The 16,997-nt window shown below is 41.0% G+C and overlaps 1 long non-coding RNA gene across 2 annotated transcripts in view; it reads right to left on the bottom strand.

Moving 5' to 3' along the window:
* LOC112543789 (uncharacterized) overlaps positions 1 to 16,997 on the bottom strand; it is a 69,265-nt gene extending 52,268 nt beyond the window's left edge. Inside the window, exon 1 of one of the 2 annotated variants that reach the window (XR_012902490.2) lies at positions 16,656 to 16,997. This is a non-coding gene — a long non-coding RNA (uncharacterized LOC112543789). Of the gene's footprint in view, positions 1 to 15,778; positions 15,972 to 16,655 lie in introns of those variants that run through there. The other variant, XR_016349108.1, reaches the window with a different exon arrangement.

The raw sequence follows: 16,997 nt of genomic DNA, 5'->3' as shown, positions 1-16,997 counted from the left end.
AGAAAATGGGGGTTGTTAGCGCCACTGCAGTCAAATTGTGATTGGTTCTGCATGCTGGATAAGCTGTTTTCACTCTCAGATTAAAATTTAGATATTAGCAACACTCCTGTTGAGGTACAGGTAGTTCTCAGAATATCCTTTCCAATTATATAAATGTACATGGGCATTGGAAAAAGAATGTATTTTATCTGAGCTGAACCTGCACACAGACTGGAAGGAATGTTAAACAAAGCTTTTTTATTTTTTGATCAGGTAGTTCATATGGACCACATTTCTTACAGTAAGGGGATAAAAAATAAAGACAAACGGTCCAAGAAAACAAAGTAGCCCAGCCAGTACCACAGCCATTTGACCGTGAGACAGTTCCACATTTGGAAAAATGTATTTCTTGTCAGCCATGCCTCAAATCTGCTAAGTATGCCCATATGGTATCATGGCCATTGGTTCTATCAAAAGAGAAAATGAATGGAAAAAAGAAAAATAATACCAAGAAATGGAGCAGCAAGGAGATGCCAAAATTATTTCAAGTGCCAATTTCTGATTAAATGACTGTGATCTTTACAAAGTCCAAGATGTGTAAGAAATTGCTTAGTATACATGCCTGGGTGAAAATTTACCAGCCCAATGAGTAACATGCAAGCTCAACTTTAATAAAACACTGCTGCTTAAATATGAATACCAAAGTTGCCAGACAGTCGCAGACATATAACATTAGAAACAGAATGTGTGACCTTCAGCTTCAAATACAAGGATCTCTACTTGGCAAGTCACCATGAAGGAACAATTCTAATAGTACAGCCAATAGATGGATTTACTAAGCACCTGAACACGTCCGCTATATATTCCCTCTCTAATAAAGGTCAGTGACACACATAGGTAAGTGAGCAAATCACAGGATTTCCATAGTTAAACAGAGTTGCATTTGGTTCAAGACCAAGTATCAGGAGTTCACAGAAATTCAGTATAACATTTAGTCCATGACCCTCAGCTGTAGAAGTGACAACCCTACAACAGCATACATAGATACAGGAGCCACAATATCAGTGGGAATCAAAGATGGGAGTTTCAGCACAACCTCCTACTGCTCCTGCATGGCCAACCCCAAAAGTTGAAAAGCTGTCAATCAGTCCCCCCAAAATCATGATATTGACTTAAAAATAATGGGGTTACTTTTGTAATGGTTCCTTTCTGATTTATCTTCTACACAACCAAGAGGATTAGAAATGCATTATTTTTTAAATGAAAGCTGAGATACTTACATATTCACCTGACTCCAGGAGCTATAACAAGTATCAAGAGACTCGTCATAAAATCACAAGCACTTCCAACATTGTGTCCATTGGACATGAGCGGTTACCAGGTTGTTAGAGTCCTGGGACTAGACATTACAGATCACACACATTCATTCTAAGCTAGTGAATAATGCACATATAGGCCTGCTGATGGGGGGAGGAGGCAAAGGGAACAGTTGCCTCAGGGCTTAGTGACTCAAAGGGGCCTGGAGTTCCTGGCCGCCACTGCTGCTACTGCTACTGTGGCAGTGGTTGTGGCTGGACCCCAGGCCTGTTTGAATTGCTGCTGGAGCACCGCTCCATACAGCTATAAGAGCTCGAGGGGAGGGATGCCACAGTCAGTGTGGCGCTCAGGGCTGACTGCCCTCGGCCCCACCCCTTCTGTCTCCCCACACCTTGTCTCAGGCCCCACTGCGCACACAGGTGCCATGAATATACAGCACCAAGAACAGAATGCTCAGTATTACAAACAAAGGAACCAACAACATAAGGAAGTCAACAATATGTTTTGTTACTTTTTTACACACAAAGTATTTTTGTTAAACTGTAAAAATCCACAACAGCTATCGGAAACCCACACAATCTATGAGTTACACTGACAAAATGGAGATAAAATAAAACACACTGGAAAGTGTGTGCATGCATGCACACACACTGGATTCTTTGAAAGCTCTTAGACAACCTCTCAATCTCACTCATTTCCTGCATTTTAAATGGTGCTCAACTCACCTTTTTTACATCCGTTTTTAAGCAGAATGCCATGCATGGGGCTTTCTGCTTAACAACCAATGATACAATATGGCCCTATCTATTTTTCATCTGGAAAATATTTAAAAAATGAATCTAGGGATGGAAACTTATATTATAATAATAAACTTTAATAATTATTAAATATGTTTGCATATGGCGGTATGCATTATATACATATTCCTCCATTTGGACATAAGCCAAAATCCAATGAATTCAGTGGGAGTCTATCCACTGACTTTAGATCAGGGCCTCATCTTCCTTGTAAATATAACAAAAAGTTGCTACACACCAAACATGGTGGGCACAAAACACCAGAAAGGAATCTAGTCTCTTCAAAGGCAGTGTAGGTGCATTGTATCAAGTGAAAAACTGACCCCAGAACTACTTTAGCAGCAGTAAGAGACGTATATTAGAGTGTCTAGTGGTTAGGACTTCTGGGTACTTATTGTATATTTGTCAGTCTCTTGCTGTGCGGTTTTGGACAAATCATGTCGCTCAGTTTATAGCGAAAATGGTATAGTAATGGAACAATCTACTGGCATTTTGTAAGGTGTTTTTATATGTGTCACAAGCTTTGTCATCTCCACAAAAAAGCCACAATATAAACAATGGTGTTACATTGGTCTTGCATTTACTTTAACACAATGGGTAATGGAGTGATAAATTTTTGCTCTGTACAGCAAAATTCCCTTTATTCTAAGTACTGTCCTTCCAGAGAGAAACAAATGTATAACACTTAGTTTCTCTACTGCATTATCCATGTCATCTTTAATTGCAAAAATGTATATTGCAAAAAAACTGATGTGGCCAAGTAAATCTGTATCTGATTTATGGGCAATTTATAAAGGAAATAGACCCTATAAAATGTATACAAATGTGTAGCCTTGCACACAGGGTCAGATAGATAGTTTAACAAGGAAATAATTAACGTGAAGTGTCTCTCATGAGCTGCCAGGTAGATATTTTGATTGCCCGGATTTTCACTAAATTCAAAGCCAAAAAAATGTATAGTTTTCCAAACATTCTTTAACTCTATCAACTGTGTCAGTGTACTACAGCTGATGACAATATATTTCACCAGGGTTGCCAAAAAACTTTTAATTGTAAATGGTCCCTGTATTGCATTACTTCATAGGAGAAGAGCCAACTTATAGAGGGCATGATCAATTTTGTAGGGAAGTAAGTCTATTGCCAATGCTTTTAACCCATCCAAGAAACAAATTTCACACTATGCTTTTTTTAAATAAATTTTAAAAACCCACAAACAACAATAAAACTCCTATTCTAAACCTCCGGTTGGAGCCCTTAAATCCATGTTGCTTTTCCCAGCCTCACCAATAAAGCTCAGGCAGACTGAAGACAGGGAATGTCTGTGTTGCCAAGAGCAATTTCCAGTGGACTTTGATCAAATGATGCTGTAATCCCTGATGGGACACATACTTCATTTATAAGGTATTCTTTGGTGTCGTTCCCAAGGAGTATGCAAGCATACGTGTTTTGTGAGCAGAAAAGCGCTCTCTCTACAATAAGCAGCACAGATAGCAAGAGGACAGCCCTGCCATGCTCAACTCAAATGCACAAAGCTGGCTAGATAGGTTTGCTTTCAACATCGCTCATTTATATGGCCTGACCATGTTTGTCTGGGCTAATCAGATAGAGAGAAGGCCAAATCTCAGTCCTAGGATTTCTATAGACATTCCCCTCAATCCAAGAGTGATAATTAACACATCATAAAAGTCTTATTCTCTTCATTGTTGCGCTCATCCCTGGAAAAGGCATTTTGGAAACTAGTGGGATTCATTAAATTGCAGGTTATCACAGGAAAAAATATTTCTGAATTTTATTACCTGATTACGGTCAATTGCCTCCTTTTCAACAGAGAAGCATTTGAAGTGTGTTAGAGTTTCAGAATGATTTGTTGCATTCAGGAGAGGATATAAAGTCACCTAAGTTCACATTTCCAAAGAAAGATTTAAAAAATATATCAATTAGGTTCAAGCTCAGTTTGCATCCAGATACTTATTCCTCTTAAAAAGGCATTCCATTTTTCCTACAATGCTGCTGAGCAAATTACATTGATATAGCCGGCTATTTTGAACCTTTATCAACTTCACCCTAGTTTAGTGATCACTGAGGACTCTAACATACTTTCCTGATCTGTTTAATAAATTCCACTAAGATCAGAATAAGCCTTCAGCGTAATGGGAGCGCATATGAAGACCCAGGTGTGCAGATGAGAAAAATCACAGAATGGTTTTTTTGAAAGCAAGATATCTTGACCTTATAGCTTGAATTTCTCGTATTCTGCATTTTTACAATATTCTAAATGTAATCCATTTGTAAAACTTCTATTTGCAGCACTAAATCTTCTCCACTCTTCTCTTTTTAAAGAAGAATTACTTTATACATATGCAAACACACACACACACACACACAGAACCCATTCTTGGTTAAGATAGCCACATGCGTACAACAAAAAATTCAGAAAAACTTAATAAGTTCCTATGTACATCTGTATTCTAGAAAGGTGGTTTTTTTAAGAAAAAGAAAAGTTTGTTTCAATTTCCCATTTCCTTCACAAATAAGTCTTATGATTTGAATAAAGGAAAATATTAAATGCACTGCTTCAAGGATATTTTCAATTAATAGATATATTAAATTTCTTTTCTTGATTGAGCTGCCTGTCAAGATGGTATGACTTATGGATTGAAGAATCAGTTTGGAAATGTTCCAAGAGAAGGTTAAAAAAAACCTGATGAAAGTTAAAGGATTCTGATGCAAATCAACAATAAGATTAGTGTTTCAATCCCTTTTTGACAGACTGTGCCGCAGCTGAACGGCTTCATGTTTCAATTTCTCTTCTCTTTAGCTTTAACATCCCCATTTCAGCATGAGTGGCAGGACTTGTGGTTCTGTAAAAGGGCATTCTTAAGGAGATAATGAAATGTTTCCAGATCTTAACGTACCACATATACACCACTTGTATTTTGAAAATGAGGGGCTAAGCTTTATACGTTGGGAAAGTGTTAAATGTCTGTGAGAGAGAATAAAGCTTGAGGAAGTTTCTTAAAAGCTGTTTTTATAAGATAAAATGTAAATCGAAACAGAAATCAGCTTGAAGCACAGACATGTTACTGATGTTATTATGAATCCTCATTTCCTACCCAACAAATTATTCTTTTCAATGTTGTTCTATCATCCTGTTTTAAAAGTTCCTGGCTTCTTTTTAATAGCCGTGTTAAGTTTTTCTCTAATTTTTGCATCTGTTGAGTGTTATAGAAGGCTCTCTTGGATTTTGTTTTCAGCAGGCATGTTTACGTTTTTAGCATCTTTTTATACTTTAAAAATCAATTCTTGAGGGAAAAGAAGAAAACAGTAATAATTCTGAAATAAATTTTGTAATTTGCAGTATTCATGTTCTGGAAAAAATATTAGAAGCCTTGAAACATGTTGATGTACTTCACTTCTTTCATAGCTCTGTTTTAGATATCAGTATATCCTTTAAAGCTCATCAGAAAATTCAATAAAATGCAATTTTCCTTTGTTCCTATTTATTTATAAATTGTTTATGAATCTACACGTTACAGAAATCTGCTTTAATGAGATAGGATTTATCCCAAGTTAGTCAATGGATATTTTAAGAAAAATATAATAAATTATTTTGCAAAGAGTTTTTCATATACTGTAACCAGAAAAACAATTTATTCCACTTAAAAACATTTTAACGTTAAAAAAATGGAATCAATGTTTCAAAAAGTACACAAACTCCCTGAAGTTTATATTTTGTACATGTCTTACATTAATCTATGTTGAACTGCACAGCTCAAGATATTGTATGGGCTAGATACACGGTATCTGATTTTTCAGTAGGTAGAAATACATGGTGTGTTATTTTCTGAGGAGCCACAAAATTATTTAACGTATCTAATGATTACTTGACTGTTTACTGGAAAGAAAAAAATCTTATATTTAATGCAAATTCCTCTACATGCTGAATGTAAATGTTAAGTCTCTGATTCTATCATTGCAGCTCACTAGGGGTATGTCTACACAGCAGGGCTAAAGTCTAATTAAGCTACGCAACTTGAGCTACATCAATTGTGTAGCTACAGTCAAAATAGCTGAATTCAGCTTTTGGGACTATTTACACAGCAGGAAGTCAAAGGAAGAACACTCTTCCTTCGACTTCCATTACTCCTCATAAAATGAGGATTACAGGAGTCGGAGTAAGAAGTCCTCCAGCTCGACATTATTTCGAAATAAAGACTAGCAGTGTAGATGCACACTATGTTATTTCGGAATAACGTCAATTATTCCAAAATAATGCTGCTGTGTAGACATACCCTGGCTGACTGCTGTGGGCATGCAGAGCTTGACTGAAGCCTTAGATTCTAATCCTTCACTGACATCAGTACAGAATGGGACTTGGGGGCCTGATATCATCTCTCCTTGTACTCTGGGGAGCTTTAGGTGCAAAGGAATGTAGAAATAAGTCCTTGCCTACACAGGAAGAATAGCCTCAATGCAGCTGCACCAAATGCTGCATCAAACCTGATCCCAAACTACAGAGAAGGGCAAGATGGCTGGCACTGATTGAGCTGATGTTAATTCTTGCTTCAAGTGAGGGCAAACCCTGATTTGTTGAATTTGTGTAAACCCCAACTCCCCTCATCTACCAGGTCTTGTGCTGGCTCAATGCTGTTTCTGAACACCAAGCTTTCAGCTGGCGAAGGTTACACCTCACATAGTAGGTTGGTTGTACTGTTTCGGACTCCCCCTGTGTTGGATCTACATACACCCACTTACAAAGAAGCCTGATTGGTCTTGTTGACACTTGTTCTCCTTGGTATATCACCAGCAGTGCAGCTCCATGGGTCAGAGGAATAGTGGAAGCACAGGTGCAAATGGGCAGCTGGAGGCCATTTGCTTTAGCTTCAGTGCTATCTACCGTCTCTAAGCAATGTTGAAATGGCAACAGCCAATGGCAGCGCAATTGTTATTTGCATGACAGCAACATTAGAGGCACCAAACAAGAACAGAATTCCATTGTAGTGTGCATACATATCAGGACAGATGGTCCTTGCTCCTATTTACAGTGTAAATAGGCAAGAAAAAAGGTAAGAAGGAAAACTTCCAGTTAGTGAATCACTCTAGGACTAAGGTGGGAGATCCACACACCTAAGATGGAGCTGCAGTGCACATGCACCAGGGTCTAAAACATAGGCCTCTAGAGAATTTTTACAGCAGAAAATTAGGTGCCATGTCTAGGAAGCAGCTGAGGGGAGTTTTGTGGAACTGAGTGGTTCCATACACAAAGATTTAGCTGTCTAACTCTAAAATCTAGGCACTTAAATTTCTTCATGGCTCACGCCCACAGACCAAATTATAGCTATGCCATTTAGTGGTCTGGTGAAAATTGGTTCCAAATTGTGAAGATTATAAGGGGTTTTTAAAATGTGCATGTGCACTGGGTTTTGTAATGCAATCTGCTAATGGTCTGGAAACATTCTCTTGATTTTGCAGAGGCATACATAGCTTAAGACAGCTTGGAGGCACTGCTGTCTCTTTTCTAAAATTAGAATCATAGAAGATTAAGGTTGGAGGAGACCTTAGGAGGTCATCTAGTCCAACCCCCTGCTCAAAGCAGGACCAACCCCCAACTAAATCATGCCAGCCAGGGCTTTGTCAAGCCTAGGGATGTAAAGTCCCATTTAATCAGTTAACTGGTTGAACTTTACATTTAACTGGTTAACCACTTAAACAGGATCCCATTGGCAGGGGGCCGCTCCAGCCTGGCCGGCCACCGCTTAACCAGTAAACATCACCCAGTAATGGTGGTTAACCAATGACATCCTTAGTCAAGCCTGGCCTAAAAAATGTCAAAGGATGGAGATTCCAAGTCCTCCTTAGGTAACCCATTCCAGTTCTTAACCATTCTCCTAGTGAAACAGATTTTTCCTAAACCTTCTCTACTGCAATTTGAGACCATTGCTTATTTTTCTGTCATCTACTACCACTGAGAACAGCCTAGCACCATCCTTTTTTAAATGCCCCTTCAGATAGTTGAAGGCTGCTATCAAAGCCCCCCTCATTCTTCTCTTCTGAAGAACAACTAAGTCCAGTTCCTTCAGCCTAAGCTCAGAAGTAATGTACCCCAGCCCCAGAATCATTTTCACTGCTCTCCACTGGATTCTCCCCAGTTTGTCCACATCCTTTCTGGATTGTGTGTGGGCGGGGGGAGGAGAGGAATAGACACAGTATTTTAGATTTGGCCTCACCAGTGCTGACTAGAAGGGAATAATCACTTCCCTCAATCTGCTGGCAATGTTTCTACTAATACAATCCAATATGCCACTAAGTTTTCTTGGCAACAAGGGCACACTGTTGACTTATATCCAGCTTCTCGTCTCTGGGAATTCCTGGGTCCTTTTCTGCAGAACTGCTGCTTAGCCAGTCAATCCCCAGCTTGTAGCAGTGCTTGGGATTTTTCTCTCAAGTGTAGGACTATGCTTTGTCCTTTTTGAACCTCAAATGTCTTTTGAAAAAACCCTCCAATTTGTCTAGGTCACTCAGAGTATCTACCTTCCAGTATAGCTACCTTTCCCCCCAGCTTAGTGTCATCCACAAACTTATTGAGGGTGCAATCCATCCCCTCATCCACGGAGACGTTGAAGAAAACTGCCCTTGGACTGACCTCTGAGGCACTCTGCTTGATATTGGCTGCCAACTAAACATTGAATGTTGATCACTAACCATTGAGCTTCATGATCTAGCCAGCTTTCTATCCACCTTATAGTCCATTCCAAACTGAAAAATCCCAGTTTTATTAATCTCTCCTCGTATGGCAGCCACTCCATATCCCTAATCATTTTTGTTGCTCTTTTCTGAACTTTTTCTAATGCCAATATATCTTTTTTTGAGAGAAGGTGACCATGTCTGCATACAGTATTTACAATGTGGGAGTACCATAGATTTATACAGAGGCAATAAGATATTGTCAGTTTTAGGCTACATCTAGCCTATGGAGAAGATAGACTCCGCAGTGGTCAATCTTCTGGCGTTCAATTTAGTGGGTCTAATAAAGACCCACTAAATCAACACTGGAATTCCTACTACTCGTGAGGAGTAAGGGAAGTTGATGGGAATGTTTTTCTCTCTCTTTCTTAATGATTCCTAACAGTCTGTTTGCTTTTTTTGACTGATGCTTCACATTGTGATAGTTCTCTGAAAACATCCACTCAATGACTCAAAGAACCATAGGGCTGGAAGAGACCTCAGGAGGTTATCAAGTCCAGCCCCCTGTCCAAAACAGGACCAATCCCAACTAAATCAACCCAGTCAGGGCTTTGTCAAGCTGAGACTTAAAAACCTCTAGGGATGGACATTCTACCACCCTCTCCAAGACCTCTCGAGTGGTAACAGCTAATTTAATCTACAACCAGAGAGCTTCCTAGGTTTGCAACAGAGAGCAAGTACAGGTCTGCTGCCCTTCAGCTGCACAAAAACAACAATGTTGCATGACCCCTGCATACAAGACTTAAGTGAGTTTTAACACAGAAGTGTGACTATGCAAATAGCGTGAGGTCTTTTCCCCCATTTCATCATAAAGTGGCAAAGGAGAGCTCCTTCCAACCCTGGCTTATAAAACTCTTAAGAGTAAGATCATGCTTTTTATCATAGAGGGTATAGTGTTGTTTCAATTCTCATGTAGCCTACCTTGTATGGTAGGGATTCCATCACCGTGAATGGCTCATGGTGACACACACTAAGTTTAAATGTTCTGCTACTGTATTAGCCTTCAGAAATTGCCATTTTCTCTTCAATTTTTGCCAGCCCCTGTATAAAACTATGGTACGCCCACATCTTGAATACTGTACTGTGTACAGATGTGGTCTCCTCACCTCAAAAAAAGATATTTTGGCCTTGGAAAGGGTTCAGAAAAGGGCAACTAAAATGATTAGGGGTTTGGAATAGTTCCCATATGAGAAGAGGTTAAAGCGACTGGGACATTTCAGTTTAGAAAAGAGGAGACTGAGGGGGGATATGATAGAGGTATATAAAATCATGAGTGACGTGGAGAGAGCCGATAAAGAAAAGTTATTTATTAGTTCCCTAAGTAGAAGAACTAGAGGACACCAAATGAAATTAATGGGTAGCAGGTTTAAAACTAATAAAAGAAAATTCTTCTTCATACAGTGTGTAGTCAACCTGTGGAACTCCTTGCCAGAGGAAGCTGTGAAGGCTAGGACTATAATAGAGTTTAAAGAGAAGCTAGATAATTTCATGGAGGTTAGGTCCATAAAAGGCTATTAGCTAGGGGATAAAATGGTGTCCTTGGCCTCTGTTTGTCAGAGGCTGGAGAGGGATGGCAGGAGACCAATCGCTTGATCATTGTCTTCGGTCCACCCTCTCTGGGGCACTTGGTGCTGGCCACTGTCGGCAGACAGGATACTGGGCTACATGGACCTTTGGTCTGACCCAGTACGGCCGTTCTTATGTTCTTATAAGATCCAGAAAGCAACACAGTAGCTTTCAAGACAGGACAGTAGCAGCATGAAAGATGGTTCCCATCAGTAACAGTAAAAGGGTTTTTTGAGATGCAGAGACCAGCAATGGAGTGGAAAGGCAAGGGCCAGCCCAGAAGGAAACAAAAGAGTGCTGCAGTTGGCACAAGCAGCAGTGGGGCTGCACAGACCATGTGGTGCATTACCCCAGAGAGCCTGAACAATCAGGGTTAGTCATTCTATCTTCATAATAGAGGCTGGAAGCACCATTTCCACCTGTTATGTTGTGGTTGTCTGACAGGCCCAGCTGCTTTCATGCTTTGTCTGTCACACAGGCTGCCCTCTTGTGGTTTGCTGCTTCACAAGTTGGATTTTTACTTGCCACTCTGCAATGCGTTACGGGGTGCCTCACAGCATGCCTTAAAAATATACAACACAGTGCTGATTTTTTAATGTGCTATAAGGGGCAGCGTAGGGCAGCCAGGTTACAGTACTACCTCCATGTGAACACACATCACTTAATCCACCTATCGGGCCTCCCTCAGTTTCCTGGAGACCTGGGATTCCTTCCAGGCAGGTCTCACCAACCAGTGGAATTTGTGTTTTATCTTCCACTGCCTAAATGGATCTTTTGGAGCTTCCAAAATAAACCCAGCAACCTCTCAGATCTCTCCAGCAAGGGTTGCCAATCATCGTCGCACCCTTCTGCAGGTGTCAGGGCTTCCTCGGGAAGACATGGTTTAAGTTATTCCGAGGCTACAGCAAACCCAAGAGGAACACTTTGCAAGAAGCATCACTGGGAACAGATTAGGAGCCAGTTCTCCATATGGGGAGGAGCATATGAAACACTACAACAAAGCCTTTAAAAGGCATGGAGTGGGTCTCACTGAAATTAAAAGAGCACCAGCCTTCACAGTTGAGGCTCCTATGCCAAAGTTTTCAGCCAGTTTACTGATTTCAGGATGGACGTGTCCCGAATTAAAACCAGTTTCACTCTCCCATTTGCTAACCAGCACCTGAGCGGAGTCAGGAATTTAGCCTTCACATGAAAGAGGGCTAGGATTGCCAACCCTCCAGGATTGCCCTGGAATCTCCAGGAATTGAAAAGTAATCTTTCATTGCAGATTATGTCGTGTGATGAAACCTCCAGGAACATGTCCAGCCAAAACTAGCAACCCTAATGAAGGCACGAAGCCACGAAGTTCTCATCTGAATCCCTGAAATGCAGGGTGATTTGAGCCAGCCAGAGTAGCACTTGAAGTTAGTCCCTTATTTCAAGGGAGCATCAGACAAGGCCTTTTCTCAAAAGTGAAGAGAGACACCCAATGGAAAAAGACAAAAGTGCACCCAGAGACTATGAGCCAGAGGAACAGAGAAAGTAATAAAGTTTATGGGCAAAGGAGCCAGGCAACCAGCCTCATCTCCAGTGGTCCAGATCAAGGAAAGTCACTTGAGGAGAGGCTCTCTCTGCTGTTGGAAGTCTTGCAGCTGTGTGAGACTTCTGCCGCCTGACTGGATACACTCAATCCCAGATGGAGCCACTGCAGTTGCACAACTACAAGCTTGCTGAATTATCTAAGCAGATCTATATTCTAGCTGCCTTGCCAAGACGACATCAGGGGTAAGAGACCCCAGAGCAGGTATAGAAATCCAGGGCCTCCATGGGGGTGCAAATGACTCTCACATTCTTGTGCAGGCCTGTGAATATTTCTCAACCTCTCTCCTCACACTCCCTCCACTGATCAGAGCGCTGTGCACAGGGCTGTCCTAGGGAGCTTGGATGAGCGAGCAAAAGGATTCTTTGGGTTCATCCCAACTTAACTAACTCGTTTTCCCAGAAGAGGGCATTATAAAGAAACTGGGCCCAACTCTATTGTGCTGTCAACAATTTTAAAAAGATCTACAGGCCAACTTTCCACATAAACTGGCAAATGGGACTTAGGGGTCGCTAAGTAACTGGAAAATTATGCTGACATGCTAGTGAATCTTAACACTATTATAGAAGCATTTTGAAAACTGCAATTAATGATTCTCCACAAATACTACTGTCCCCTTTTTACAGATGGAGGAACAACCAACATCTCTCCAATCTGCTTCTTGTGAAATTCTAGACGGTACAGATATTGCACTCAGGCACTGACAGAAATAGCATATGCCCACCCAGGCACTTAGACTATAGTATAACAAGAGCAGCAAGCACAGGTTCCAGGTGGTCGACACACCTCAGTGGCCAAACAGACCACTGCAGAAGGAACTATTCTAAGAATAAGCTGCAGCCACACGATCAAAATCATTGAGATTCAGAGTTCAGAACTAGTGTCAAATGCCCCGTAAAAAACAGAATAATCCTCACTGGTCTCCAGGGGTTCAGGTTGTCTACCCTGATCCCCAGCTTAGTTCTCTCTTTCTCTGTGTAAACTGACAATATTAGTTTGTTATGAATTTAAACATTTTGTAACCCAGACCCATGTCAGAGACCCAGGAAATAGAAAGCATTCTTCTACCTGCATCCCTGAATGTTCTTCCGAGCAAAGACTATGTATTTCTCCATGTCTATACAGAGCCCAAAGCATTTTGGGCACCATTATAAATATAAATAAATAATAGAGTGAATTACACTTGCACTCAGGTACTGGCCTGGGAATTGGATGAGGGTTAGATCTTACACAAGGTGTTTTGGGGCCCAGTCCAGGAAAGTTTTTACACATATGCATAACTCCCATTGAAATCAATAACAAGTACATGCTTAATTGCTGCACTGAATAGAGATGCTTTCTTGGCATGCGGCATGTATCAATTTGTGCCTGTAGTAAGGGGTGAGAAGCAGTATCTCTCTACCTCACATAGGCAATGTTCAGAATGTTAGTGAGGTGCTCAGATACTAGGGGCAGTACAAGTACTGAAATCATAGAATCATAGAATAATAGGACTGGAAGGGACCTCAAGAGGTCATCGAGTCCAGCCCCCCGCCCTCAAGGCAGGACCAAGCTCCGTCTACACCATCCCTGACAGATGTCTATCTAACCTGTTCTTAAATATCTCCAGAGAGGGAGATTCCACCACCTCCCTTGGCATGTTCAGATTATTATTAAGCTTTCGGGCCAGATGTTGCCACTTTTATTCGCAAGTAGAAATTTCCTCTAGAAGAACAAGGAGTCATACAATAAAATTACTAGGCAGCTGATTAAAAAAAAAGTATTTCTTCACAATCAACCTGTGGATCTCCTTGCCAGAGGTTATTGTGAAGGCCAAGACTATAACAGGAGTCTATTTATGAGTAAGATACTACTCATTATGAGGAAGGAGGACAGAACTTGGTCCATAAATTGCAAACTCCTTTCCATAAGAACCTCACAAACAAGCATGTAGGCAACTTATCTAGCATCCTGTAAGCAGGCACGATGATAAATAAAAATAAACATATGTCTGCCCACTCCACTTGCTTGAAAAGACTCATCCAATTAAATACCAGACTGGGGAGGGGGAGAAGCCCACAAATTAAATACATTGTATTCCAACATATCCTGCAGGTCATGAATTCAGGCTCCAATGAACAGAGGTGTTGTCCCTGCAGTGAAAATGCCAGGATAGTAGTATCTTGGAGGTTATTCCTGGAGAGTAACAGCAAAACATTCGAGCCAATTTCAAGTACTATGAAGGGCATAGAGGGCATATTTAAGCGCTATTAGTCATCCAGAAGAATTTTGTTTTTCTAACCTCTGCATTTCTATCTGTCACTTTTAGGGAATAAATGTGTGCTCCCGCCAGTTCTTTGACATTACACTTGCTTTGGATGATTGCCTTTCCCAAATATTAATAGTAACTCATTATGGACACAGCATTGGTATTTAGTTAGATCAGACCAGCTTATTTTTTAAAAACAACTATTTCATATGAGGACACAGATGTTTTTAATTTACACAAAGAACAAACAAAATCTTATTGTTCAGTTACAGAGAATACAAACACTAATGGCTCTTTTAGAAATTAACACTAACAAAGTTTTTTTTAAGAAAGTCCCTTGTCACATTAGGGACTGCTTGTGCCTAATCACCTATATTAATACATTAGTGGTAATGAGTGCTGTGTTTTGTAGTCCAAGTCAACATGAATGCAGTATTTACAGAAGACAATAGAAAATTGCATAAGCATAACAACTTAAGCTCATGTTTATACAAATAAGGTTTTTTTTTACAAAAAATTAAGTAGGGATATAAACTCTAGCAATTAGGGCATAAGCCAATCATTGGCTCATGGTGATTGTATTATAGCTTTCTCTGAAGCATCTGAAACTGACCCTTGTCAGTTGACCATTGACTCAGAAAGCAGCCTGGAGTAGATGGACCACTGCTCTGATGCAGAATGGCCATTTTTACGATCCTGCCATCCAGCCAGTTCCACTGTATTTTCTTGTCTCCAAGCCCACGCTTGAAATGGCGTACAGATATTGCAATCACCTGCCCCACAACTGGATTTCATGCCACCTACCCTCCTTTGATGCCTGCACAGTGCAAGCTTCACATAATTGTGGGGGCATTTAGGCCTCTGAGAAGGGAAATTCTTTTGTGCATGGATGAGAGCGACTTTTATCCACAATGGGTTTTCTTGTGGTAGCACAGGAACTTAACTAATGATTATTCTCCTTTCCTCTGAGATCTAAAAACTCTTTGACGACTCCCCAGCAAGGTAGGTGTTATCCTCCCCATTTCACAGATGGGGAAACTGAGGCACAAAAATTGAAGTGATTTGCCCAATATCACCCAACCAGAGCTAGGTACAGAACCTAGAGTTCCTTGTTTCCAGCTTTGAGAGTCAATCACTATGCCATTTTCCCTCTCTCAACCTCCATCGCTTTACTATGCCAGCACTTTATAGTAAGGCACATTCTACTCAGTAACAATTAAAACCAATATAACCAAAATCTTTATCTAAAATTAAAACATAGAAAGAAACTAGGGCTAGTATCTCTGTTATATCAGCACATGGAATCTTCCTGTCAGTGATGAGAATACTTCTAAATTCACCCCATATTGAGAAGATGAAGGAATATATAAGCATAGCATATACCTCAGGGTCCTCACTATCTCAGGTAGCCGCACAGCTGTCAGAGAACATGCTCTCTGCTGCCACCTTAGGGCTACACTTATTTTCTCACTATGGCCTAACAAAAGGTGAGCCAGGAAGCATGCAAACAGACATGCAGTATTAGTAGCAAAGCTCCAAAAAGCCTACCTTTTTTTAATCCTCTTGCTTCTTCACTGCCTGCAGAGTAAGCATTTGTGAGCTGGCCAAAACACGCAGTGCACATTCACAGCTGCTGCATAATCTCTGCACAGTCATCCAATAGGAGCACTGGGAGTGGTACATGTTAGAACTCATGGGTCATGCCTTACAACTCAGAAGTATCATTATACACATGCCCTGTGGTTCCCTTCCCTCTCAGGGTTTTTCCAGCAACCTTATGGGAAAGAGTGAGAATTTGGCTCATTGAATCAAATTTCAGAGAGCCCTGTCTTTTTACTACCAACTAACACATCCTAGAGTGAACATTATTCATCTACTCGCTACCAGTCTCTCCCTGCCTCTTCTGTGTTGTAGTATTTTGGAGACCCAGGCTAGCTTAAAATGATAATAGGGGATATAGTGAAAACTACTTAGCCCCTTCCTTTTAACCTGTCCTATAGCAGTGGTTTTCGGGACAAATTTTTGGCGGCCTCTTGCTGGTGGCTGCTCTCACACTTTTTCCTTAAACTACTTAATTAGTTTAGGAAAAACAAATAAATAAGCAGCATACATGTCGGAACCATTTAACTTTATCTATTGCTAGCTAGAAAATCCACTGTGAAAAGTGATATTAACAAACCTACAAGTATCACTCTTCACAGAAGACTTACTCAGCCCTGGCAAGCCTGCCAAATTAAGCCCTGGATTGGGGGTTGGAGGGTGGCAGCAGAGACCCTGTAACCTGAAGCCATATGGTTGGAGCCAGAAGCTGTGTGGCCAGAGCTCAAGGCTGGAACTTGAAGCCCCAGGAACAGACTTCTGCTCTGCCACCCCACGGCTGAAACCCAAAACCTGAGCACCACCCTGGGAAGTGGGGGAAACTCACCAACTGCTTACTACTGTAGTACTGCACCTTAGGTATCTCCAGGGGGCTGCAGGGCCCAACCTCTGCTGGCAGCCCCAGCAACCAAACCAGGGCATTCAGGAGCAACGGGAAAGGGGAGGAGCCTCTAGTTTGCCTCCCCACACCCAATCACAGTCCAGGAGGCTGTGGCTGTAAGAAAAGTTTCTGGTGGTCACCTTTGAGAAATTACCTCCTACAGCATGGCTGCATCTAGACAGCAGCTGCTTTTGTGGAAAAACTTGCCGGCTGTCTACACTGGCCGTTTGAATTTCCGCAAGAACACTGACGATCTCATGTAAGATTGTCAGTGTTCTTGCAGAAATG

Source organism: Pelodiscus sinensis, chromosome 3 (genome assembly GCF_052426305.1).
Source record: "Pelodiscus sinensis isolate ZL-2025 chromosome 3, ASM5242630v1, whole genome shotgun sequence".
NCBI lineage: Eukaryota > Metazoa > Chordata > Testudines > Trionychidae > Pelodiscus > Pelodiscus sinensis.
Note: the sequence above shows the minus strand (reverse complement) of the source record. Positions and strands in the feature narration are given on the sequence as shown.